Source organism: Schistocerca piceifrons, chromosome X (assembly GCF_021461385.2).
Source record: "Schistocerca piceifrons isolate TAMUIC-IGC-003096 chromosome X, iqSchPice1.1, whole genome shotgun sequence".
NCBI lineage: Eukaryota > Metazoa > Arthropoda > Insecta > Orthoptera > Acrididae > Schistocerca > Schistocerca piceifrons.
The window spans coordinates 94,945,408-94,972,113 of NC_060149.1; the positions used below are offsets into that span (position 1 = coordinate 94,945,408).

The 26,706-nt window shown below is 44.4% G+C and overlaps 1 protein-coding gene across 1 annotated transcript in view; it reads right to left on the reverse strand.

Moving 5' to 3' along the window:
• Nucleotides 1–26,706, reverse strand: part of LOC124722195 — a 417,264-nt gene that overhangs the window by 65,195 nt on the left and 325,363 nt on the right. The window lies entirely within an intron of this gene.

A 26,706-nucleotide genomic window follows, 5' to 3' on the forward strand; every position in this document is an offset into this window, starting at 1 on the left:
TAGGTGCGGTGTTCGAACCTTGCCCGTGGAAATGTGAGTCCTGTGACCCAACCATTTTACTATCTTTTTTAGTAGACGACTTATACCTCAGCAAATGGGAATCATTGTAATACATGATAAATGGACTGTCATCAACATTGACGTTTATAATGTTTGAAATGCAAGGAAGAATTCGCTGATGTTCCTCGCAAAATCGTGTTGGTGCAGCATTTGAAAAACGCACACTTCACTTGGTCTGAAGTAAGGCCTGATAACTGACGTCTGAGGGAGTCAAGTTACCAACTGGACAGGCATGCGCAGACCTCGCGTGACAGGCAATCGATAGCGTTCTAGTTCTTAAGTTGGAGCTAAGAGTAGGTCAGGAGTAACAGTCTCTCACAGTAAGGATACTGAACGTTCACCATGATGCAGTAGACGAGTATACATAAGAAATGGACTAGCTAATTAAGAACATATTAGACCACTGATCAGCTGCCGATGTGCCCTGTACGTTTTAGGCGATCAGTAGAGGTGATACAGCCCGGATGAGCACAAGGGCGATTCCAGAAGTCGGTGAAGGAGGGAGAGGGGGTATTGGAGGGAGGGGGTTTGGGGGAATGGAATATCGTTCAACAAAAGGAGATTTGGGGTCCTCCACCGACAAACTGTTAAAATTTGGTTTTGCTTAAAGTAGTTTTTGGAAACTGTTTTGCAGTTCAGGGTAAAAAATTGTATTAATAAATAATAAGACTCCCATTTTAAGTTAAATGATATTTATTAGTTTGGATAGTAAGCTATTTGCCGCTCTTATTCTTATGTTAAAGTGTGTTTGAAATACATTGCAACCTACATTGCTACATAATTATAAATAGTGATTGAATCTGTTGGAGTAATATATTCGCTGATTTATGGAGTCATTCAATCCAGTGTAATATGATACTCCATTGGGGGGGGGGGAGCTACAGCCCCCATAGATACCGCCCCCCCCCTTGCCACTGCCCCTAGAGGAGCATGAGCTGAAGAAATCATCCAATTTCTTTTAACACACAGACACTGCACTGAAGGATTTAATGTATAACTGTTTTATCGATGTTTGTTTATCCATTTAACGCATCTACCGTTGGATCAGAAAGTCTGTTGAAAATAACATTTCAGTATTGCACAAAACAAACTACAGTATTGTGTTATCAAAGGGCCACTATCTTCGAAAAAATGATAAAGAAGGACTGCGCTGAAATCAGCTGTCATTAGCACATAGTGTATAGGAGTTAAAGTACGCTCTTCTTCAAAACTTAAGGAAGAAATAGATAAAGCAACATAACATATTAACTACTGGGTGGAAATTTATGAAAGTGAGGGTGCCTGTTGCCAAAGGTCTCCCAGTTGTGCACAGAAAATTGGACGTTACATGGCGTGGGGTCAGTGTGATTCTAGAGCCAAATCTGGCTGACCAGGGGACACGAGGCAGCTGAAGGAATGCGAAAAGACAGTGTCTGTCAACCAACGAGCAGTTACGGTGCACTGTGGCGGCATTCTTCATTATAACGCGGCCTGGAGACAAGAACTGAATGACTTCACACGGGGAAGTATAATCGGGAAAATTGAAGAAGGACGAAGTGTAACGAGTATAGCCCAGGAGTATGCCATTGCTTTACGTGTGTGGGGAACTTTCCGAACCACAGTCACTGCCACCCAAACGAGGGAAGTTGGCCGACCACAGTCAAATACAGCAGCAGACGAGCACTGCATTGTGTAACAGACAAGAAGGGGGCCACTTCAAACAAAGAGCGCAATTGCAACAGCATTTAACAGAAATGCAAGGCACGCTATCTGACTCTCCTCAGTGGCACGGCGACAGTATGGATGTGGTCTCTTTGCCCGCCGAGAGGATGCTGTGTCCCGTAGGCACCCGCACATCGGCAGCACCGTTTGCGTTGGTGTCAAGAACGTAGGGAACAGACCAACGGAACGTGTGCCGCCTGCTCTTCTCGCATGAGAGCAGATGCTGTCTGCGTAATGATTCTGGACGTACCATCGTATGGCGAGAGGTGGGAACACGTAATACACCCAGGAACATTGTCGAACACGATCGTTTTGGTGGTCCATGTATTATGGTGTAGGGATGCATGACGTTGCGTGGGCTCACTGGCCTCCAAATATTTGAACACGGCACTATCACCGGTCAACATTATTGTGACACTTTACTCCTCCCCCAAGTGCGTCTTTTCAGTGGTGCATTTGGCCTGACTGCTTTTCTGTGGATTGTTGTTGTGGTCTTCAGTCCTGAGACTGGTTTAATACAGCTCTCCATGCTACCCTATCCTGTGCAAGTTTCTTCATCTCCCAGTACCTACTGCAACCTACATCCTTCTGAATCTGCTTAGTGTATTCTTCTCTTGGCCTCCCTCTACGATTTTTACCCTCCACGCTGCCCTCCAATGCTAAATTTGTGATCCCTTGATGCCTCAGAACATGTCCTACCAACCGGTCCCTTCTTCTCGTCAAGTTGTGCCACAAACTCCTCCCCAATTCTATTCAATACCTCCTCATTAGTTATGTGATCTACCCATCTAATCTTCAGCATTCTTGTGTAGCACCACATTTCGAAAGCTTCTATTCTCTTCCTGTACAAACTATTTATTGTCCATGTTTCACTTCCATACATGGCTACACTCCATACAAATACTTTCAGAAACGACTTCCTGACACTTAAATCTATACTAGATGTTAACAAATTTCTCTTCTTCAGAAACGCTTTCCTTGCCATTGCCATTCTACATTTTATATCCTCTCCACTTCGACCATCATCAGTTATTTTGCTCCCCAAATAGCAAAACTCCTTTACTACTTTAAGCGTCTCATTTCCTAATCTAATTCCCTCAGCATCACCCGACTTAATTCGACTACATTCCATTATCCTCGTTTTGCTTTTGTTAATGTTCATCTTATATCCTCCTTTCAAGACACTTCCATTCCATTCAACTGCTCTTCCAAGTCCTTTGCTGTCTCTGACAGAATTACAATGTCATCGGCGAACCTCAAAGTTTTTATTTCTTCTCCATGGATTTTAATACCTACTCCGAATTTTGCTTTTGTTTCCTTTACTGCTTGCTCAATATACAGATTGAATAACATCGGGGAGAGGCTACAACCCTGTCTCACTCCCTTCCCAACCACTGCTTCCCTTTCATGCCCCTCGACTCTTATAACTGCCATCTGGTTTCTGTACAAATTGTAAATAGCCTTTCGCTCCCAGTATTTTACCCCTGCCACCTTTAGAATTTGAAAGAGAGTATTCCAGTCAACATTGTCAAAAGCTTTCTTTAAGTCTACAAATGCTAGAAACGTAGGTTTGCCTTTCCTTAATCTTTCTTCTAAGATAAGTCGTAGGGTCAGTATTGCCTCACGTGTTCCAATATTTCTACGGAATCCAAACTGATCTTCCCCGATGTCGGCTTCTACCAGTTTTTCCATTCGTCTGTAACGAATTCGCGTTAGTATTTTGCAGCTGTGACTTATTAATCTGATAGTTCGGTAATTTTCACATTTGTCAACACCTGCTTTCTTTGGGATTGGAATTATTACATTCTTCTTGAAGTCTGAGGCTACTTCGCCTGTCTCACACATCTTGCTCACCAGATGGTAGAGTCTTGTCAGGACTGGCTCTCCCAAGGCCGTCAGTAGTTCTAATGGAATGTTGTCTACTCCTTGGGGACTTGTTTCGGCTCAGGTCTTTCAGTGCTCTGTCAAACTCTTCACGCAGTATCGTACCTCCCAGTTCATCTTCATCTACATTCTCTTCCATTTCCATAATATTGTCCTCAAGTACATCGCTCTTGTATAGACCCTCTATATACTCCTTCCACCTTTCTGCTTTCCCTTCTTTGGTTAGGACTGGGTTTCCATCTGAGCTCTTGATATTCATACAAGTGGTTCTCTTTTCCCCAAAGGTCTCTTTGATTTTCCTGTAGGCAGTATCTATCTTACCCCTAGTGAGATAAGCCTCTACATCCTTACATTTGTCCTCTAGCCATCCCTGCTTAGCCATTTTGCACTTCCTGTCGATCTCATTTTTGAGACGTTTATATTCCTTTTTGCCTGCTTCACTTACTGCATTTTTGTATTTTCTCCTTTCATCAATTAAATTCAGTATCTCTTCTGTTACCCACGGATTTCTACTAGCCCTCGTCTTTTTACCTACTTGATCCTCTGCTGCCCTCACTATTTCATTCCTTAAAGCTGCCCATTCTTCTTCTACTGTATTTCTTTCCCCCAGTCCTGTCAATTGTTGCCTTATGCTCTCCCTGAAACTCTGCACAACCTCTGGTTTAGTCAGTTTATCCAGGTCCCATCTCCTTAAATTCCCACCTTTTTGCAGTTTCTTCAATTTTAATCTGCAGTTCATAACCAATAGATTGTGGTCAGAGTCCACATCTGCCCCTGGAAATGTCTTACAATTTAAAACCTGGTTCCTAAATCTCTGTCTTACCATTATATAATCTATCTGATACCTTTTAGTATCTCCAGAATTCTTCCATGTATATAACCTTCTTTTATGATTCTTGAACCAAGTGTTAGCTATGATTAAGTTATGCTCTGTGCAAAATTCTAACAGGCGCCTTCCTCTTTCATTTCTTACCCCCAATCCATATTCACCTACTATGTTTCCTTCTCCCCCTTTCCCTACACTCGAATTCCAGTCACCCATGACTATTAAATTTTCGTCTCCCTTCACTATATGAATAATTTCTTTGATTTCATCATACATTTCTTCAATTCCTTCGTCATCTGCAGACCTAATTGCCATATAAACTTGTACTACTGTAGTAGGCGTGGGCTTCGTGTCTATCTTGGCCACAATAATGCGTTCACTATGCTGTTTGTAGTAGCTTACCCGCACTCCTATTTTTTTATTCATTATTAAACCCACTCCTGCATTACCCCTATTTGATTTTGTATTTATAACCCTGTATTCACCTGACCAAAAGTCTTGTTCCTCCTGCCACCGAGCTTCACTAATTCCCACTATATCTAACTTTAACCTATCCATTTCCCTTTTTAAATTTTCTAACCTACCTGCTCGATTAAGGGATCTGACATTCCACGCTCCGATCCGTAGAACGCCAGTTTTCTTTCTCCTGATAACAACGTCCTCTTGAGTATTCCCCGACCGGAGATCCGAATGGGGGACTATTTTACCTCCGGAATATTTTACCCAAGAGGACGCCATCATCATTTAACCATACAGTAAAGCTGCATGTCATCGGGAAAAATTACGGCTGTAGTTTCTCCTAGCTTTCAGCCGTTCGCAGTACCAGCACAGCAAGGCCGTTTTGGTTATTGTTACAAGGCCAGATCAGTCAATCATCCAGACTGTTGCCCCTGCAACTACTGAAAAGGCTGCTGCCCCTCTTCAGGAACCACACGTTTGTCTGGCCTCTCAACAGATACCCCTCTGTTGTGGTTGCACCTACGGCACGGCTATCTGTATCGCTGAGGCACGCAAGCCTCCCCACCAACGGCAAGGTCCATGGTTCATGGGGGGAGGACAATGCACAATTGCATCGAACAGCGCAGGTGGAGCAGCTCTTGGAACGAGAGGATACTCGACCAATGGACTGGTCTACGCGTTCTCCCGATTTAAATCCCTTCGAGCACGTATGGGATGAGTTGGGGAGACGTATTAGCCGTATTGAAGCACGCTCACCTGCACCAAAGACCACCCAACAGTATTTAACAGCACTGGTGGAGGACTGGAACGCCCTACCTCGAGAACTTCTTAGTAACTTCATGACTGATTGAGGTGGCGTAGTGGTTAGCATAATGGACTAGCATTCGTTAGGTTGACTGTTCAAACCCGCGTCCGGCCATCCTGATTTAGGTTTCAGGCGATTTCCGTAAATCGCTTCAGGCAAATGTCAGGATGGCACGGCCGTTTTCCTTTTTCATCCTTCCCTAATCCGATTGGTCCGATGATCTCGCTGTTTGGTCCCCACCCTCAAATCAACTAACCAACCAAATGACTTTACGGACAGCATGGGAGCACACTGCAAGGACGCATTGCTCTCTCTGGTGGTCACACAGCCTATAAAAAAACATATGGCGCCTTTAGTAATGCCCAGTGGACTATTATAAATAGCAGCGACTTCAGTATATATGGTGTCTGTTCTTTCGGATGTGTCCTAAAGAACAGACAACATTTTGATCCTGCAGTGGTTATGAATTAAGACACAAAGGAATTACAGACATCAGCTACGAGTAGGCATTGATTGAAATCAATCTGCTACGGTCGCAGGTTCGAATCCTACCTCGGGCATGGATGTGTGTGATGTCCTTAGGTTAGTTAGGTTTAAGTAGTTCTAAGTTCTAGGGGACTGATGACCACAGATGTTAAGTCCCATAGTGCTCAGAGCCATTTGAACCATTTTGAAATCAATCAGAAAAGTTGAAAATTTGTGACAGATCGGGATTCGCACTTGGGTCTCCTGCCTACTAGGTAAATGCTCCGACCTTTAAGCCATCCAGACACAGTGGTCAGTGCAACTGCACGGACTACCCTACCAACCTTCTCGTCAGTCCCAAATTCTCAACTTATCCACATACTACTAATGTAGTGCCCTTTTGACGTTATCCTCGTTACTCACGGCATTTCACCCATTCCCGTAAGAGATCGAAATGGTGTGCATCGGCGCTCAAGAGATCAATGGCGTCTCGAGCCAAAGAAACTGGTATAGGCATGCGTATTCAAATACAGAGATATGTAAACAGGCAGAATACGACGCTGTGGTCGACAACGCCTATATAAGACAACAAGTGTGTGGCACAGTTGTTAGATCGGTTACTGCTGCTACAATGACAGATTATCAAGATTTAAGTGAGTTTGAACGTGGTGTTATAGTCGGCGCACGAGCGATGGGACACAGCATCTCCGAGGCAGTGATAATGTGGGAATTTTCCCGTAAGACCATTTCACAACTGTACCATGAATATCAGGAATCCGGTAAAACATCAAATCTCCGACATCGCTGCAACAGGAAAAAGATTCAGCAAGAAGGGAACCAACGGCGACTGAGGAGAATCGTTCAAGGTGACAGAAGTGCAACCCTTCCGCAAATTGCTGCAGATTTCAGTGCTGGGCCATCAACAAGCGTCAGCGTACGAACCATTCAACGAAACATCATCGATATGGGCTTTCGGAGCCGAAGGCCCACTCGTGTGCCCTTGATAACTGCACGACACAAAGCTTTACGCCTCGCTTGGGCCCGTCAACACCGACATTGGACTGTTGATGACTGGAAACGTGTTACCAGGTCGGACGAATATCGTTTTAAATTGTATCGAGTGGATGTACGTGTACGGATATGGAGACAACCTCATGAATCCATGGACCCTGCATGTCAGCAGGGGACTGTTCAAGCTGGTCGAGGCTCTGTAATGGTGTGGGATGGATGCAGTTGCAGTGCTATGGGATCCCTGATACGTCTAGATACGATTCTGGAAGGTTACACGTACGTATGCGTCCTGTCTGATGACCTGCATCCATTCATGTCCATTGTGCATTGCGATGGAGTTGGGCAGTTCCATCAGGACAATGCGACACCCCAGACGTACAGAATTGCCACAGGGTGGCTCCAGGAACATCTTTTTGAATTTAAACACTTCCGCAGGTCATCAAACTCCCCAGACATGAACGTTATTGAGCAACGTGCTGTTCGGAAGAGATTTCCATCCCCTCGTACTCTTACGGATTTATGGACAGCCCTGCAGGATTCACGGTGGTAGTTTCCTACAGCACTACTTTAGACATTAGTCAAGCCCATGCCACGTCATGTTGCTGCACTTCTGCGTGCTCGCGGGTGCTCTCCACGATATTAGGCACGTGTAGCAGTTTCTTTGGCTCTTCAGTGTTCTATATCCTGCTGACTTTTTTGTAGTTTAATCTCCCTGGCGGCCAAAGGTGGCAAAGTGGGCAGGGGTCGGAACCGACGTGTAGCCACAATGCTCCTTTCCTTGCCCCAGGAACCACGGAAAGCGTAGAGAAATTGGTGTAGAGGTACAATGCAAGGTTTATTTATTTATTTATTTACATCTATTTATTTTTATTTATCTTCTTTTTATGTTTTATTTCCTTTCCATCGAGCTTATAAGGAAACAGACGCCACTGAGAAAAACATTCTTTAAAGAAGTGCCAAAATCAAGGACATGTTTCTAGTTGTCAGCAAACAAGTAGTGAACTGCGTGTCCACAAATCCACTCTCGGAGTTAGCCTTCATTCGTGGGAAGTATACCGAATCTGGAAGGAGGAGCAGACGAAAAGGTATCTGATGGGGAGTCGTACGGGTAATTCAGGCCAGAATCTGTCGCACTGTAAACGAGACACCAGACACCTATCGCCGATCCGCACACTGGGCGATTCTCGTCTGTGACCAGAACATCACAGGCGACACGGAGTGGGGTGTCCGCAAGATGAATACCCTGAAAGGGCGAACGGCATATCTGCTTCCCATGGACCATAAGGCACCATGCAGATTGGACGTCAGTGGCAAGGTAAGCAGCGGACACTGATTGCCATTCGACGTGGGGATACTTTTCTTCAGCCACATTCGGTGACCTGTTCTGCTCACGAAGACCAGAGGTTGCCTTCGTGGAAATCAAGCTCGTTGGCATTATTTCTGTGCATAGTTCATTCAAGGAAAAAAAGGCAGAAGCAAAAGATGGGCAACGGGACGTTCAAAAGCTGGATAGTGGCTGAGACAGAGCGTGGTTGGGCATCCAGTAACAAAGTGGTGAGGCTCATGGGGCAACGGCACCACACCATCTGAGAACTGATGAAATTGGCTATCGCTCTGTCAGGGATATGACACAGACCTAAACTGCTTCTGAACCACGGGAGGGTAAAGATCTTGTACTGAATCCCGAACAGCAAGCCGTGGCAAACGTATGAACACAACGCCGCTAGCATGCGACGTGCCATTGGTGATGGAGTGGGGAGAGTGTCTATGCCACGTGATGGATATGTGACGCCAAATGTACATTTACATAGTGTGTCCGTTGCAGAACATCGAGAGCTCGTAAACAATGTTCAAGGAGCCCAGCTCTAAATTAGGAGTGTAGATGCCAGCAGCTGAGGGCAATGGCGCGCTGCGAATCACTCGAAAAATCGAGTCTTAAGCATAGGATGCTGGCAGCTACATGCAACGGATCAGTGTAGTCCTCAGGGAACCCGGCACCTATAGCCGTAGGCTTGATTTGTCGGCGTTAAGGCAGCTACCAGAAGCTTCGCCGTAGGTGGTAAACCATGCCAATGATTCCTGACCTCAGTACCATTACGAAGAACAAGGACGGGATCGTCCACATAAGCAGTGCACATGTGTTGACAGACGCCGCAGAGCAATGGTTCCGTGGCGAAAGCATACAACAGTGCAGAGAGTGGGCAGCCTTGACACACCAAACGACGGATCAAGATGGGACAAGTGAGATGGACATTGTAGAGCACTCGGAATGTAGCTCTGCGAAGGAGATGCATTACATCGACGGTAGAATCACGGTATCCTATATTGCGGAGCACCCCTACCAGATAATTATGATCGATCCTCTCGAATGATTGATTGAAGTCAACAGTGGCCAAAATTCTAGGCATACGACGAGCGTGAGCAAGAGTGATTATGTCTCGATAGTGATAGAGGGCAGTGTGGATGTTACTGGCACATTCCAGATAGGTATCATCAGGGGAAACCACATATTGGGCCGTCCGCTGAAGATGTGCAGCCAACAGCCAAGTAAAGATCGTCGTGTCGCTGTTGAGCAACGTCAAGGGTCCATGATCACATATCCACTATGTCCCCCAAGGCTTGTGGATATGAATGAGGATAACATCAGAGATCTGCACGTTAGGCGACATAAGGTTCTGACAAATTTCTGTCCACACTAGAGCCAGTAGGGGATGAAATATCTGATTAAACTGTAGTGGAAGGCCATCAGGGCCAGGTGACTCATTCATAAAACCTGCCTGGATAGCATCATGGACTTCAGCCTTCATAATGTCGGCAAGCAGATCCATCGTTGCATCCCCAGGAACCTAGCCACAACAGAGTCGGGATTCTGCCGTAATGTTGGCAGGTTGGTAAGGTTGTGCATAGTGCAGCATAACGTAATGCACATGCAGGGCAGAACCTATATCGTGTTGGATATCTACAATGGGTATCTCAGCGCTGCCATCATCAGTCGTAAATACATTACTCACAGCTCTCCAATGGTAGCATTGTTCCGCTATCATGTGGTACATAGACGGACGCTCCTGCGCTACCCTGTCTTTTGTGCGTCTACATACCACAGGTCCTTCAAGGTGATGTCGAGAGAGGGCACTGAGTTGTGCCTTGGCACGATTCACCATCGCATGACACTCTGGGGAATACAGCATCTGAGTACATTCCTGGAGAACGGTGAAGTAGAAATCCTGGGTTTGTCACCTCTATGACGTGATCAACCTTCTGTAACCAATCAAGGTCTTGCGGAGGGTAGGTTTTGTGCAGAGGACCCACCATGACACGGCTAACTTATAGGTATCGCGACGTTGATGACAGGCTATCCACGTGGTCTCAATAAGCTGCCGGCAGTCGAGTAAAATAACGTGGATTGTGTTCAATTTACTTGGCTCACGTCCACGTTACATCCTTTGGGGGCATAGTCTGATGACACAGATACAGATGTGATAGTCAGAGAATGTCATGAGCCAGACTTCAACAGCCTGCACCCCACCGACAATATCGCAGGAGATATAAACATGATTAAGGCGACTGGAAGAATGGCTAGTGAAATGTGTAAGCCCCAGACAATCACCACGAACATGCTCCCAAAAATCCAGAAGGTTGAGGTGCTGGAGAATTTTTGCTAGTGCCGCGCACGGAGAGTGACGCGGTGGTTGGTCTCTCGGGCCCTGGGTGGAGATGAAGTCGCTTCCCGTGATGAAGGCATCCTGTCGACTCAAGAAGAGAGGCGTGACCATCTCGGGGAAGAAAGAGAAACGTTCACAGCAGCGACCCGAACCTAGGGGGGCATAGACGTTGATGATACTGACGGTACCGAAAGAGAAAGCCATACCTTGGACATCAGAGAGATAGTCAACTGCATCAGCGAGGTTACCATCACGTAAGAGGACCTCCACCCCACTACTATTAGGGAAAGCACATGGGACATGTTTCATAAAGCCATAGGGAGCACAAAGAGTTACAACACGCATGTCGTGAAGGAGGGCAACGACAACGTCCGCACCATACAACATTTCATGGAATAAAGTCAGTTTGTGGCGTACACGAATGGTATTGACATTGACTGCGGCTATGTGATGGTTTTGAAAAGCTACAGTCTGCGGGAGGGTGGGCGAAGCGAACACGGAGGAAGCACGGGGAGAGCCCTGTTAGGCCTCCATGGAAGAGCACACTACTGTGACGGGAAGGAAGATGACTACACTATCGGGGTTTCATCGCCCTGTACAACCCCTGAACGTCCATCCCCAGCACCGACGTCGTCCGCCTAGGAGACAGCGTCTCTGGCTGGTTCAGTGGAACACTATCAGAGGTGCGCCCACAGGTAGTGTCAGACCCAGAAAGAGGGCAACTACATTCGACGCAGGCGGAGGGAGGTCGCTGGTCTCCACAGGTGATGCTGGTTGGAGACTGGGGCGAGAAGAGACGTCGTATCGTCCGGTGCTAGGGCGTCAGTAGACAGCGCATCATCAGAAGGAGGGTCGTCATCCTGTGCACAAATTAGGTGGAAGCAGTTATCAGGAGGAGTACGGCGCTCTCTCTTCCGTTTCCCCGGCGACCGTTGCTCCCTAACATGTTGTTGCATGTCATATGGCGGACGGCTGCCCTCCGACGTGCGGCCATACGGCACAAAAGCGGAGGTTGGTAGAGCTCTGTGATCAACAACCATGGGGTCAGCACAGACAGCTAGCGCCTTCTGACAGCCAACGTCCGTTGGTACTGCCTCCGGCGGCAGTGTAGGAGAGACAGCAAAACGTCCACCGCTTTGTCGAGAGGAGTCGACACCGACGCAGGCGCCGACTGAGTTAAAGTGGGAGCAGCAGGCAGCCCCGCCGCGGACGCGTAAAAAAGTTAGAGATAATGCAGTGGCGCCACAGGGAGAGCGACGTCTTTAGTCGACATCTGAACCAGTCTACGTCGGAGGCATTTAGAACGGACATGGCGTTCCTGGCTACAACCTGAACAAGTGCACGGCCGCCCATTGTACATGACAACGGATCTGCAGCTGGCAATAACCAAGAAGGAAGGCACGTGTTTCTTCAGCTCTGTTTTTATCTGACGGACATCATTAAGGACAAAGTATGTTCACAACGTCTGCCACGTTTCAGCGACGTGACTGAAGACATTGCTGTTAGGTTTAATGGCGGCCACCACAACGTCCGACGGCACCTCAAACGAAGTACTAAAACCCTCTTGCCTCGATGCCAAAACGCGCGTAATCTACCACGACAGCCCTAATACGGCCGTCAGATTATCAAAACTTGAGATCGTTAGAATGATGGCATGGTTCCTTTGAAAGGACACAGCCGACTTCCTTCCCCATTGTTCCCTAATCCGATGGGACCCATGACCTCGCTGTTTGGTCTCTTCCCCCGAATCAACCAAACCAAACCAAACCGTTAGCATGGCGCCGCACAACGTCAGCGCACAGCTCTTCACTGCCTAGCTTTAATAGGTTTGTATATAAATATCTTCTGCTACCAGTGACGATTTTCTTTATTTACTTTTCGCACGACGCGTTTCGGAAAATGATTCCCATTTTCAAGTGCGTTTTTTGTGTGTATTTTGCCGTTTCTATTGATGTTGTCAATGTGTGAGTCTGCTTCATTTCGCTGACTTTTACTGCAATATATAAGAAACACGCGATTTTTTAATTGGGTATCGATTATTTTGGTGAAGTTAGTGATGGAATTGAGAAGAATTTGTACTTATAGTTTTCTAATGGTCCATTTGTGCAGACTCTCATACACACTAAACATGACATAAAACTTGTTGTAACTTTAAACATCGAAAATATCTTACATGAAACAAAACAGTTACAAAGATGTTCTTACAAGTAGTCCACAGAGATAGCATTATAGGTCCTCCATAGACTATGATATGCTTTTATAGTGGGGTTATTTATTTTAACAATTTGGCTCATAATTTACTTTTACAATTGTGCTTATTTCTGTGTGTTAATATACTATCAAAACATCTGAATAAATTCACTGATTCAATTTCAAGTTTTTCGTTTAATATTTAATCTTTATATTTTCTGTGATGGGAATATATCTCCAGTTCTTCTAGCAAATCCATTTTCTGTCCTTTATTGAGTCGGTGGAGTACTTTGACATTTTGCTCTATTTTTCCAAATTGGTGCCCTGTTTTATGTATGTGTGTTGCTATTGCTGATGTAGTGTGTTTGTTGCGTGCGTAGGCTTTAAGGTACTCTGTGTATCTGGTGTTCAAACTTCGACCTGTTTGTCCTAGGTAGAACATGGAGCATTCTTGGCATGTTACTTTGTATATTCCAGAGTCTGAATATGAATCATGATTACACTTTATATATTCTGCATTAGTTTTTGTTGTAGTTTATTAGATGTAGAAAACCCAATTTTTACCTTGTGATTTTTTTAAATGTTTGCAATCTTCTTTGATACATTGCCAATGTATGGGATGCTAGATATACATTTATTTTTCTCTTTTTCTTCTGTGGTGCAACCGAGCGAGGTGGCGCAGTGATTAGCACACTGGACTCGCATTCGGGAGGACGACGGTTCAATCCCGCGTCCGGCCATTCTGATTTAGGTTTTCCGTGATTTCCCTAAATCGCTTCAGGCAAATGCCGGGATGGTTCCTTTGAAAGGGCACGGCCGACTTCCTTCCCTAATCCGATGAGACCAATGACCTCGCAGTTTGGTCTCCTTCCCCCAAATCAATCAACCAACCAATCTGTGGTGCAGTTTGCACCTGGGTCTTTCTTCACTTTGTTTAGGGTTGTGTCAACCATGGAAACATTGTAACCATTGGCAACTGCAATCTCTTTCACTGTATTTATTCCTTGTTGCATATTTTTTTCGTTCAGTGATATTTTGGTTGCCCTATGTGGGGTTGACCTGTATGTTGTTGTTGTTGTGGTCTTCAGTCCTGAGACTGGTTTGATGCAGCTCTCTCTCTGAAATTCGGTTAATTGGGCGACTAATATTGATCGTGTCGTATTGATGGCTACATCTGCAATGTAAAAGCAGACGTAATGTCTATATAGAGGTACAGCATCCCTTGTGAATTTGTTGCTAGTTATATGCCTATAGTATATTATCGTTACAGTAGCTATGCAATAAAGGTGTATAGCGTTTTGGGCTGTTAGAAGTTGGTTACGGAGTAACACGTCAACTTCATCAGTTGTAAGTTGTCGTTTGATGTGGTTGGCGGCAGCGTCACCTTGGTGCAGCTAGTTCGCTCGTTCACTCGCTCGCACATTACCCAATGGGTGCCCAGTCGAGATGACAACACAGTCGCAAATGGCGTTTTACGCTCTCTGTTTCAACATGTGCAATTCAATTTACAACTGGGTGACGTGATTTTCGTTGAGAATACGGCACTGCACATCGTACAGCGTAAGAAGCGCACGGACCTCACACTGCACCATTTGCCTCGAATGTCACCTGATCTCACGGTATGTGACATTTTTGGCGAATGCTAAATGGAAACTTTGATCCTAAACGGAATTGTAGAAAGTACGCCAAGGCTATGCGTATGCATGAAAAGCTTTACCCTTGTAAAAGCGGATGGTTCGTTATAATATAATAGCTATATTTCCCCATACGTAAATTGACATTTACACAAAGTTTCTATATTTATTCATGTAGAAGACACAGTGTTGCGAAATCGGATGAATCTTTTTAAGATACTGTAACCCCGCCAATTTACTTGCTCTATTTAGCGATAGATTACATTGAATTAATCATTCTATCGCAAAAATCGAATACATTTTAATCAGAACTTACCTATTAATAAGAGGAACAGCAGCTCAGTAAAAGATGAGGCTGTTAAGGCAGCACCTTCGGTCCATTGCAGGGATCTGCCCCAGATCTCTCTGGATGTTGCTGGGTAGACTACTCTATAACACGGCAGTAAGTGATTGGTGTCTCCCGAAAGGATTAAAGGCTGACCTAGTTGCTGCTCCGAGCGAGCAAGGTACCTGTGTCGTCGGAGGGTCAGCTACGACTCTACTTTTTCTTCGGGATAGAGTGCTATTTCTTTAGAATACATGCTATAAATAAATTCACGAACTCATAACCAGTAAACTGTAACTCGCAAATATCAAGGTTTCTTATTTTAAGACTAAGTTTGTTACAAGTAAATTCTAAAAAATTAACGTCAAACTCTCGTAAAAATGATGGATGTCTCAACAAGCCGTATTTCAGATTCCTATGTATTTCCGTTGAAAAATACCTCCGTGAGCAGGTGCAATGTCCATAAGAAACTGATTTAATTTTATCTTTATTATAATTCAGGTATATGTTGTACCTCTGATAAAGTCGGTACAGAAGACTCGAATTGCATACGGCGACTATTGTTGTACCCTTTGCATGGAAATTAATTAGAAGAATCCCTTTTACCGTCCAGATAAATTTGAGCATAAACTTTCCCGCAGATAAAATCGACGACACATTTTCTGGTACAGTGTCACCATCTTCCGTCTGCTGCCGGACCCTCGCATCAACCACAATAATAACTTGATGCATCAAACGAGTTAATTCTTGGAAAAAAAAAACTCACGTAAAGCTGATTATGTAAATATGCCGCATTCTTTCTTTTGATATTGCATGCACCATTATTCGCTGATCGTCCAGTATCATGTAGAGAACTTTGTCATTGTTTACTCTCTGGTTGATGTTTTCATTTACTGTGCATAAGTACAGTCGTTAGAGTTCTGCTGTCTCTTTCTCAATTAATCCTATGCACCAGAGAAATTTTATCGGCTTATATGATAAAAGGGCCTAATTCAGACGTTTAGGTCAGACATTCGTGTAGCACGATCAAGCGAAGTGAGCATCTGCAAGGATGGCGATACAGTTTGGATTATTTCGAGGTACGTTTCGAGTACTCATACTCTGGCGAGAACTGGGCGGCCGGCCGGGGTGGCCGAGCGGTTCTAGGCGCTACAGTCTGGAACCGTGCGACCGCTACGGTCGCAGGTTCGAATCCTGCCTCGGGCATGGGTGTGTGTGATGTCCTTAGGTTAGTTAGGTTTAAGTAATTCTAAGTTCTAGGGGACTGATGACCTCAGAAGTTAAGTCCCATAGTGCTCAGAGCCATTTGAACCATTTTTTTGAGAACTGGGATCACTTCTGTCTACAAGCGTTACGTGGTACATTGTTCGTTTTTAAACACGTACGTACATTTAGCTATAAATATTTAAATGTTACAGTCATAGTGCCAGTAGTTAATACGAAATACGGGTTCAATATATCAGTGAAGCCGTTGCTCAAACATTTTTTGAAGCACTAACTGCAGTTTTCCGATCACGTTATGCGCACCTAAACGACCTATTTTCTCCTGATCATTTTACAAAAGCAGAAGTAGTTCAAAATAATAACCATTAAGAATCCCCTAATGCCGTTTCATTTACAGTATTACTCCTGTAAGATTATACAGGGTGACAATTATAAAACTATATCAAATAAAATCGTCATAGATTCCGAACGCTTTGCGTTAGGACATTCAAACTACACGGTTGGCCGCGGGGGATAATGGGAATTACTAGGCGCATGCGCACTCACCTTTTTTGCCGTCAGCCATTTTTATTTGGATGGGTTCGTCAATAAACAAAACTGATGCATTTGGGGGACTGAGAATTCGCATTGCGCAATCGAGAAGTCTCTTCACCCTCAACGGGTATCTGTGTGGTGTGCAATGTCCCATTACGGAATAATCCTTGATGGTACCGTGACTGCCGAATGGTTCGGGAAGCTTTTGGAAGATGATTTCATCCCCATTATCCAAAGTGGCCCTCATTTCGACTCGATGCGGTTAATGCAAAACGGAGCTGGACCTGATCGAAGCAGGAGAGTGTTTGAAGTCCTGGAGGAGCATTCTCGCGACCGCATTCTGGCTCTGGGGTACCCAGAGGCCACTGGCATGGGCCTCGATTGGCCGCCATATTCTCCAGATCTGAACACATGAGACTCCTTTTTGTGGGGCTATGTTAGAGACAAGATGTACAGCAATATCCCGCAAACCACTGCTCAGCTGAAAACAACCATTCAGGTGGTCATCGAAAAAATGCTTCAAATGGCTCTGAGCACTATGGGACTTAACATCTGTGGTCATCAGTCCCCTAGAACTTAGAACTACTTAAACCTAGCTAACCTAAGGACATCACACACATCCATGCCCGAGGCAGGATTCGAACCTGCGACCGTAGCAGTCGCGCGGTTCCGGACTGAGCGCCTAGAACCGCTAGACCACCGCGTAGGCGGTCATCGAAAACATCGATGTTCTGACATTTCAGTGAGTCCAGCAGAATTTCGCTACTTGTCTGCGCCACATCATCACCAAAGATGGCAGGCATATCGAACATGTCATAACATAAATCAGAATATCTGTAGGGGCGTTTACAAGTTGAATAAAGTGTACTCATGGCATAGTTTGTAACTAATTTACCTTTTTTCCTATAGTTCCATAATTGTCACCCTGTAGGTGTGTATCTATAATTAGTTCACATAATATCAACGAAATCCTAAGTCCACTTTGGAATGTTTATCGTAAGGATAGGTTAGTCGCCAATGGTGCCGGTGCGTTTATTGCGATAAGGAATTCGATGAAATCTAGCGAGGTTATCCCGGATTCCGATTGTGAATCAATCTGGGTGAAGTTAAGTATTAAAGATCGATCAAAAATGGTAATCAGATGCTTTTATAGACCGCCTGGATCAGGAGTTCTAGTGGTGGAGCGCTTCACACAGAACACATCGGATCAGTTAACGTGGAGGAAGGTATCAGTGATCATAAAGCTGTGTGATAGCATCTGTGACAACGGATCTGACAAAGACTATTAAGAAAGGTAGGAAGATATTTCTGCTTAGCAAGAGTGACAGGATATAAGTTTCAGAGTAGCTGATCAGTCAGCATCAAATATTCGGTGATGAGGACGAAGATGTGGAAAACAAATGGAAAAAATTCAAAGGGATCGTGCAATATGCCCTAGAAAAATACTTTCCGAGTAAGGTCTTAAGGGATGGCGAAGACCAACCAAGGTATAAAAGCTCTGTTAGAAAATTGATACGTAAACAAAGAGAATTTCACCTGAGATTCAAGAGAAGTAAAAACCTAGCTGACAAACGAGAGTTGAACGAAGCGAAATGAGAGTAAGGAGAGCAATTAGAGATGCGCACATTGACTTTGAAAGTGAAACTTTGTCAACCGATCTGAGTAAAAGCACTGAGAGATTTTGGTCGTATGCAAAATCAGTAGGTGGGTCAAAATCATCTGTTCATTCACTCGGTGACCATACTGGCACCGAAACGGAAGATAACAGAGAAAAGGCCGAAATACTGAATTCGGGCGTACAAAATTGTTTCACTATGGAGGATCGTAACACGGTCCCTCCTTTCAATCGTCGTACGAACGTCAAAATGCCAGATATTGAGATAGCCGATCGCGGAGTAGAAAAACAACTACAGTCGCTTACCCGTGAAAGGCGTCAGGACCAGATGAGATGCAGGCCGCTGTGGCCGAGCTGTTCTAGGCGCTTCAGTCTGGAACCGCGCTACCACTACGGTCGCAGGTTCGAATCCTGCCTCGGGCATGGATGTGTGTGATGTCCTTAGGTTAGTTAGGTTTAAGTAGTTATAAGTTCTAGGGGATTGATGACCTCAGATGTTAAGTCACATAGTGCTCAGAGCCATTTGAACCAGATGAGATACCTATAAGATTCTACAAAGATTCTACGAAAGTACTTGCTCCCCATCTCCTAATAATTTACCGTAGATCGCTTGAGCAACGAAGAGTACCTAGCAACTGGAAGAAAGCGCAAGTCATTCTAGTTTTTAAGAAGGTCCGTAGGACAGATGCGCACAATTATAGAATTATATCGCTGACGTCAATCTGTTGTAGAATTGTGGAACATGTTTTATGCTCGAGAATTATGACGTTCTTGAAGAACGAAATTCTCCTCTATAAAATCAACATGGATTCTGCAAACAGAGGTCTTGCGAAACTCAGCTCGCTCTCTTCCTCTGTAAGATCCACAGTGCCGTAGACAATGGCGCGTAGGTTGATGCAATGTTCTTTGATTTCAGGAAGTCATTTGATGCCGTCCCGCACTGCCGTTTAGCGTAAAAATACGAGCTTATCGAGTATCGGAGCAGATTTGCGACTGTATTCAAGACTTCCTTGGAGACAGAACTCAACACGTCGCTCTTAACGGAACAATATCGACAGATGTAAAAGTAATTTCCGGTGTACCCGAAGTAAGTGTGATAGTACCGTTACTGTTTACAATATATATAAATTATATAGCAGAAAGTGTCGGATTGTCTCTAAGGCTGTTCACAGATGGTGTGGTTGTCTATAACAAAGTAGCAACGCCAGAAGAGAGTAACGATTTGCAGAATGACCTCCAGAGAATTGATGAATGATGCAGGCTCTGGTAGCTGACCCTGAACGTAAATAAATGTAAGATATTGCGCAAACATAGGAGAAGAAATTCACTACGTATAGCTACACTATTGATGACAAACCGCTGGAAACTGTATCTGCCGTAAAGTATCTAGGAGTAACTCTACGGAGCGACCTTAAGCGGAATGACCTTATAAAACAAATAGTGGGAAAAGCACGTGTCATACTCAGATTGATAGGAAGAATATTGAGGAAACGTATCTCATCCACGAAGAAAGTGGCTTATAAGGTGTTTGTTCGACTCATTCTTGAGTACTGTTCCTCTATCTGAACTCTCTACCAGACAGGACTGATAGAAGAGTTACAGATGATCCAACGAAGAGCGGCAGGTTTCGTCACGGGATCGTTTAGTCGACAAGAGAGCGTTACGGTGATGCTTTAAAAACTCCACTGCAGACGTTACAAGAGAGGCGTTGTGCATCACGTAGAGATTTATTATTGAATTATTGAGAGAGCACTTTCTGGGAAGAGTCGGACAACATATTACTTCCCCCTACATACGTCTCGCGTAATGACCACGAGGAGAAAATTCGATAAGTTAGAGCCAATACAGAGGCATACCGACAATCATTCTTCCCATGCGCTATTCGCGAATGGAACAGCGTTGGGGGGCTCAGTTAGAGGTGCAAAAAGTACCTTCCGCTACACACCAAATGGTTCAAATGGCTCTGAGCACTATGGGACTTAACATCTGAGGTCATCAGTCCCCTAGAACTTAGAACCACTTAAACGTAACTAACCTAAGGACGTCACACACATCCATGCCCGAGGAAGGATTCGAACCTGCGACCGTAGCAGTCGCGCGGTTCCGGATTGAAGCGCCTAGAACCGCTCGGCCACCACGGCCGGCGCCGCTACACACCATTAGGTGGCTTGCGGAGTATGATGTAGATGCAGATGTGGATAAAACAAATCCACAAGAATAATTAAGCGCGTCACGATATTTTCCTTTTTGCCGTTTATGAGACTTCTATGGACCACAAAACCGACGCTCAGTTCTTGCGTTCGAGGAGTTTCATGTGCTAACAACAAACATTTTATCATGAATGTCTAATCAAACCTAGACGTACGTAGTAACACAAACTGATGGCTACCATAAATCATAAATCTACGATTATTACGTTGTTTTTGCTGTAAAAACACAAAAGACAATCACTATTGGTAAAGGACACATTAATAATGAACTAATAAAAGATGTGGCCGTAACGCTCGTGTAGATTAAGAACTGCATCACATCTTTACAAATAAGAGGAGGCACATTGTGAAAGAAACGGGGACGAGCTGCATCGATCAGCCAGAGGTATACGTCACGGGCTGTGTGTCGCTTCACAAGGCTACTTTCCTTCACCGTCAAACTGCAGTTTGAAATCTCGAAACATAAGAAACTTCATTTATTATAATTAAAGGACTTACATACATAACTGAATTCCCCGTTCTTCAGTTCTTCAAGTTTCAAAATCCTCAATTTTACTTTGTGTGTTTCCTCTTTTTGTGACCATGTATCGCTTTTTCTGCTGTGATTTAGCCAGGAAATCGTCTGTTGAACGTTGCAGTCAAGATGTTTTGAAAACTGAGATGAAGTGTCACACCTGTCAGCGGGTGTTATTTCGTGTCTCGGTAGCACCGCTCCCACTTTCAAAAACCGTGACCTGTGGAATAACTCTATGTTCTAAATTAGATGATGAACAAGAGACTGACAGCTGTTGGATACAAAGCAGAGAGAAGAATTTTTTTATGATTTTTGGGAAAAAACAGTTGTCGTGTATGAGAATACGACACATACTTGAGTATAGGGTATGTTCATATATTATTTAATGAAATCAGTTTGTTCCTGGAGAACTGTCACGGAATGCGATAATTAGAGCAATCTTCGTCTTTGTTAGCGATCTCGCTAGGCAGGTGATCTAACTCAGTTTTAATACAGATAGCGGATGGAATAAGACGCGCCTTACTTAAAGTTCCGAAATTCGCTTGTAGTGACTTTGGTAAACTACAGGACACATAAATGGAGAACGCCGCAACGGTATTCAAATCCAGCTCGTATCGAATGCGGCTCCCGAGTGCTTGTACTGCACATTCTCTCATAATGTCCAATATATACATGCTGGATCCGACCATGAAAATGTATTATTTGGGATGGCACTGAGAGTTGTGTGATGTCAGCTTCTAACTGGCTTTTGGACAACTTGTCCTTTCCGATGTTTTTTGAAGGCGATGTACCGTGCAGGCAATCAGAAAAACGTAATTATCTTAACGTCCCACATGTGACGTGGATTTTTCCACGCTGGGAATATCATAACTATGCCGATGAGTTAAACGGAAATCACATTTCTAGGATATCCGTGTTGAAAATTTTAACAGTAACAGCGCATTCAAGTAAGTCAGCAACGCTTGTTTCGTTTCAAATCACAAAATATTTTCCGCCAGTCTTCGGAGGAAGTAAACACTGATACTGCGGAAAATTCGGAACTAAGACTAAGAATTTAATGTCGATTCAACGTCGGGGTCCTTAAAAACGGAGTAGAAGCAGTGAAGGGACAAGGATTGGAAAGCTTGTTACGCAGCTGTATTGGCATTCGTTTGAAGTGATACAGTGATAACACCGGACTATTCAGAGCATTGGTAAAAGAAATCAGATTAAGTAGTATGGTAATTTGCCTACAATGGATAACCACTAGGGACCAAACACCTTGGGAAAATTTTCGCTTTTTAAAGAGAATGAGGAGAAAAACCTTTAGTATGAAATTCTGAGCGAACTGAAATGCAGACCGTTTCACGTACGAATTAAGCGCTTTCACCAGCGCTAAGCGGCAACCTGTATCAGCATCTGCTCTCAGAAATGCACACAAACAGAGACTGAAGTCTTACTACGTAACGATAATACATCGACAGACCAGTTCAGACAAATAACGTGAGTGCTACAACTTACTGTTGCTGTCTGCGCTTGATGGACTGGCACATTCTAAGATGCTCTTTTTTGCTGATAGGGTGTCGCATGCATTTGTCGAATCAATCGATGTTGTTATGAAAATCGTCGTCGGTTACGTCAAGAGCCTCTGTATGATTTGAAAACAGGACTGCGGCGTGTAGTTACACTGACGCGAATTATTGGGCCGATGTTTTTCCAAACAACCATGACTTCTGATGGGTACCTGAAAATAAACTACAAACTTTTTTCAGAGAACCAACAGCTAACAAAATACTTACGGTTACTTAATGCTAGACTACTGCAGGTACACGCACCGTCAATGTGTATATGACAAATTTACGAGGATGGTTCCTATCATAAAAACTCACCTCGTCATAATTAACTGACGCATTGACGACGTACGCCCTTGTACTGTCCTGCATGAAATAATTGTAGGTCTTTTCGATAACTGTCGGTTTTCTGAAAAATGTTGCAACACCAGCTAGGTTAGCCGAGAGCGCTAATGCGCTGCTTCCTGGACTCGGGTAGAGCGCCGATCCCAGATCGAATCCGCACGGTGGATTAACGACGAGGGCCAGTGTGCTGGCCGGCGTGGATGTGGTTTTTAGGCGGTTTTCCACATCCCACTAGGTGAATACCGGCTGGTACTTACGTCCCGCCTCAGTTACAAGCCTCTCAGACATTTGAAACACGTTCGCACTATTTCATAGCTTACACTCGACGCAGACAGCTGCGATACACTAATTTCCGTCCCAGGTGGTGCGGGGTGGCGACAGGAAGGGCATCCGGCCACCCTCTGACTTTAACGTTGCCAAATCCGTAGAAACAAGGCAGACCCCGTGTTGAAGTAGCACAAAGGCCCTAAGAAAATGATGATGACGATGATGATGATCTGAAAAATTTTGCAATATAGTCTTCACATGACCATGAGAAGTTATGGATTGCTGGACAAAGATACGTACAGTAATTCGTGCAACACTAAAAGCACACAACATTCCCATTTTCATACCATGCAAAGGCTCTTGAAGTAATAGATGAAGATTTTCAGGTGAAAATCGTCGATTGTTCTGCTACTTCATGTACCCTAATAAATACAGCTACTCTTATAAGCGAAAAGAACATTCCATCATACACAGACAGCAATAGTCAACTGAAGTACTGGCGTCGAGCAAGAGTATCTGAGCTAGTCTGTTGATGCACAACCGTTACTGTGGAAAGTTTAAGTTTGGACAGCTCTGTGTGTGTATTTTACTGACACACAAGTCTGAAGTACTAAAACTATTTTCTCGAACTTCTTCCAAGCTCCCCCACTCCCCGTCCGCTTTTGTCTGCCCCCCCCCCCCTCTTCCCCGCCTCCCACGCTTTAAAATAATACGCCAGCTGACAGAGTCCGTGGAACGAGGCACAATGTATCGGCGATCGGAGCAGTCTTTCCCGGCACTGATTCCCGCATGGTGCTTAGGTCGTATAATTACACTACTGGCCATTAAATTGCTACACGACGAAAATTACGTGCTACAGACGCGAAATTTAACCGACAGGAAGAAGATGCTGCGATATGCAAATGATTAGCTTTTCAGAGCATTTACACAAGGTTGGCGCCGGTGGCGATACCTACAACGTGCTGACATAAGGAAAGTTTCCAACCGATTTCTCATACGCAAACAGCAGCTGACCGCGTTGCTGGTAAAGCGTTGTTGTGATGCCTCGTGTAAGGAGGAGAAATGCGTACCATCACGTTTCCGACTTTGATAAAGGTCGGATTGTAGCCTGTCGCGATTGTGGTTTATCGTATCGAGACATTGCTGCTCGCGTTGGTCGAGATCCAATGACTGTTAGCCGAATATTGAATCGGTGGGTTCAGGAGGGTAATACGGAACGCCGTGCTGGATCCCAACGGCCTCGTATCACGAGCAGTCGAGATGACAGGCATCTTATCCGCATGGCTGTAACGGATCGTGCAGCCAGGTTTCGATCCCTGAGTCAACAGATGGGGACGTTTGCAAGACATCAACCATCTGCACTAACAGTCCGACGACGTTTGCAGCAGCACGGACTATCAGCTCGGATACCGTGGCTGCGGTTACCCTTGACGCGGCATCACAGACAGGAGCGCCTGCGATGGTGTACTCAACGACGAACCTGGGTGCACGAATGGCAAAACGTCATTTTTTCGGATGAATCCAGGTTCTGTTTACAGCATCATGATGGTCGCAACCGTGTTTGGTGACGTCACGGTGAACGCACATTGGAAGCGTGTATTCGTCATCGCCATACTGGCGTATCACCCGGCGTGATGGTATGGGGTGCCATTGGTTACACGTCTCGGTCACCTCTTGTTCGCATTGACGGCACATTGAACAGTGGACGTTACATTTCAGATGTGTTACGACCCGTGGCTCTACCCTTCATTCGATCGCTGCGAAACCCTACATTTCACCAGCATAATGCACGACCGCATGTTGCAGGTCCTGTACGGGCCTTTCTAGATACAGAAAATGTTCGACTGCTGCCCTGGCCAGCACATTCTCCAGATCTCTCACCAATTGAAAACGTCTGGTCAATGGTGGCCGAGCAACTGGCTCGTCACAATACGCCAGTCACTACTCTTGATGAACTGTGGTATCGTGTTGAAGGTGCATGGGCATCTGTACCTGTACACGCCATCCGATCTCTGTTTGACTCAATGCCCAGGCGTATCAAGGCCGTTATTACGGCCAGAGGTAGTTGTTCTGGGTACTGATTCTCAGGATCTATGCACCCAAATTGCGTGAAAATGTAATCAGATGTCAGTTCTAGCATAATATATTTGTCCAATGAATACCCATTTATCATCTGCATTTCTTCTTGGTGCAACAATTTTAATGGCCAGTAGTGTAATACCATGTATTATTAGTTACAGCAGACTTATCCTTTTATAAATTTAGCGTTACTTACCACTCTATGGATTTTCAAACGCAAATTTCAATAAAATTATTTTAATAAATTGCGCAACAACCATGAAACTCCTTTAAGAAAAACTTTGTTTAACTTTACTTAGATGTCATTACTGTAGTAGCTGTAGCCTCATAAAATAATTAGTGTGTGATGAACATGCTTTGGTCCAAATAAAGTGAACCCCATGCTGTGAGATTACAATTTCTACTTATCTGTAACATTAATGAGGTATTTTAATGTATCCTTCTACTAGAAATCCTTTGGAAGTTTTCTGTGCCATAGTGTTATTTTGTGTCTCTTTAGCGTCGTATCGGACCTTACACACTTTCCACCCGTGCAAATTGTCAGCACTCTGTTAGTTGGTGCATCGTGGACATCATTCGATAATTTATTAGAAGGTTATCTTGTATCCTGACACACTTGAGAGTTGGTGTGAAATATCCGTCCAATTAATATAATACTATAAGAAAAACTAAAGTTATCAGGCAACAGTTGAACATTAAAGAGACACTTTTGCATCCGTCAACAACACAAAGGTGATGTTTCATTGTTCCAAACTACACAGCACCTGGACTTTCTACCAATGGAACCATTTCGTGCAAAGACTATGATTTTAAACATGTCTGTGTTGTAAGACGTGTGTACATATGGGAAAGACTAGGAGGTGGATAGCTTTCAGAATATCTTCTCCAACTTTTACTGTATAGCGGATATTCCACAATGGTTTGCCATTATCGACGAGACCCACGCTGAAATTGAACTTCAAGGTGACTTATGAGCGTTGTCAAAGAGTAGTAAGCGACTTCGTAACGCAAGCAATTTCCCCAGCTGTGAGCTGCATTTTCCGATACGATAATGCCCCACACACACTGCTGGAAATATTCGGCACTGGTCTCATTAGCGTGTTCTTGGATTGAAACGCTTTTCAAAGTCCCACAAGCCCTTAATTTGATTTATAATGGAGATATTGTGGTTTGAACTAGAAAACCAATTAGGAACTCAGTATCTTTCAAAGAACAGGCACAGTTCCTTTGAGAGGAATGATATACCAGTCACATTTTAAATGCATGAATTGCCAGATGGAACAAGACTGTTTTCGATAATGAACATGACCCTACGTAGTACTGAATGGGGGTCAGTATTATACAGC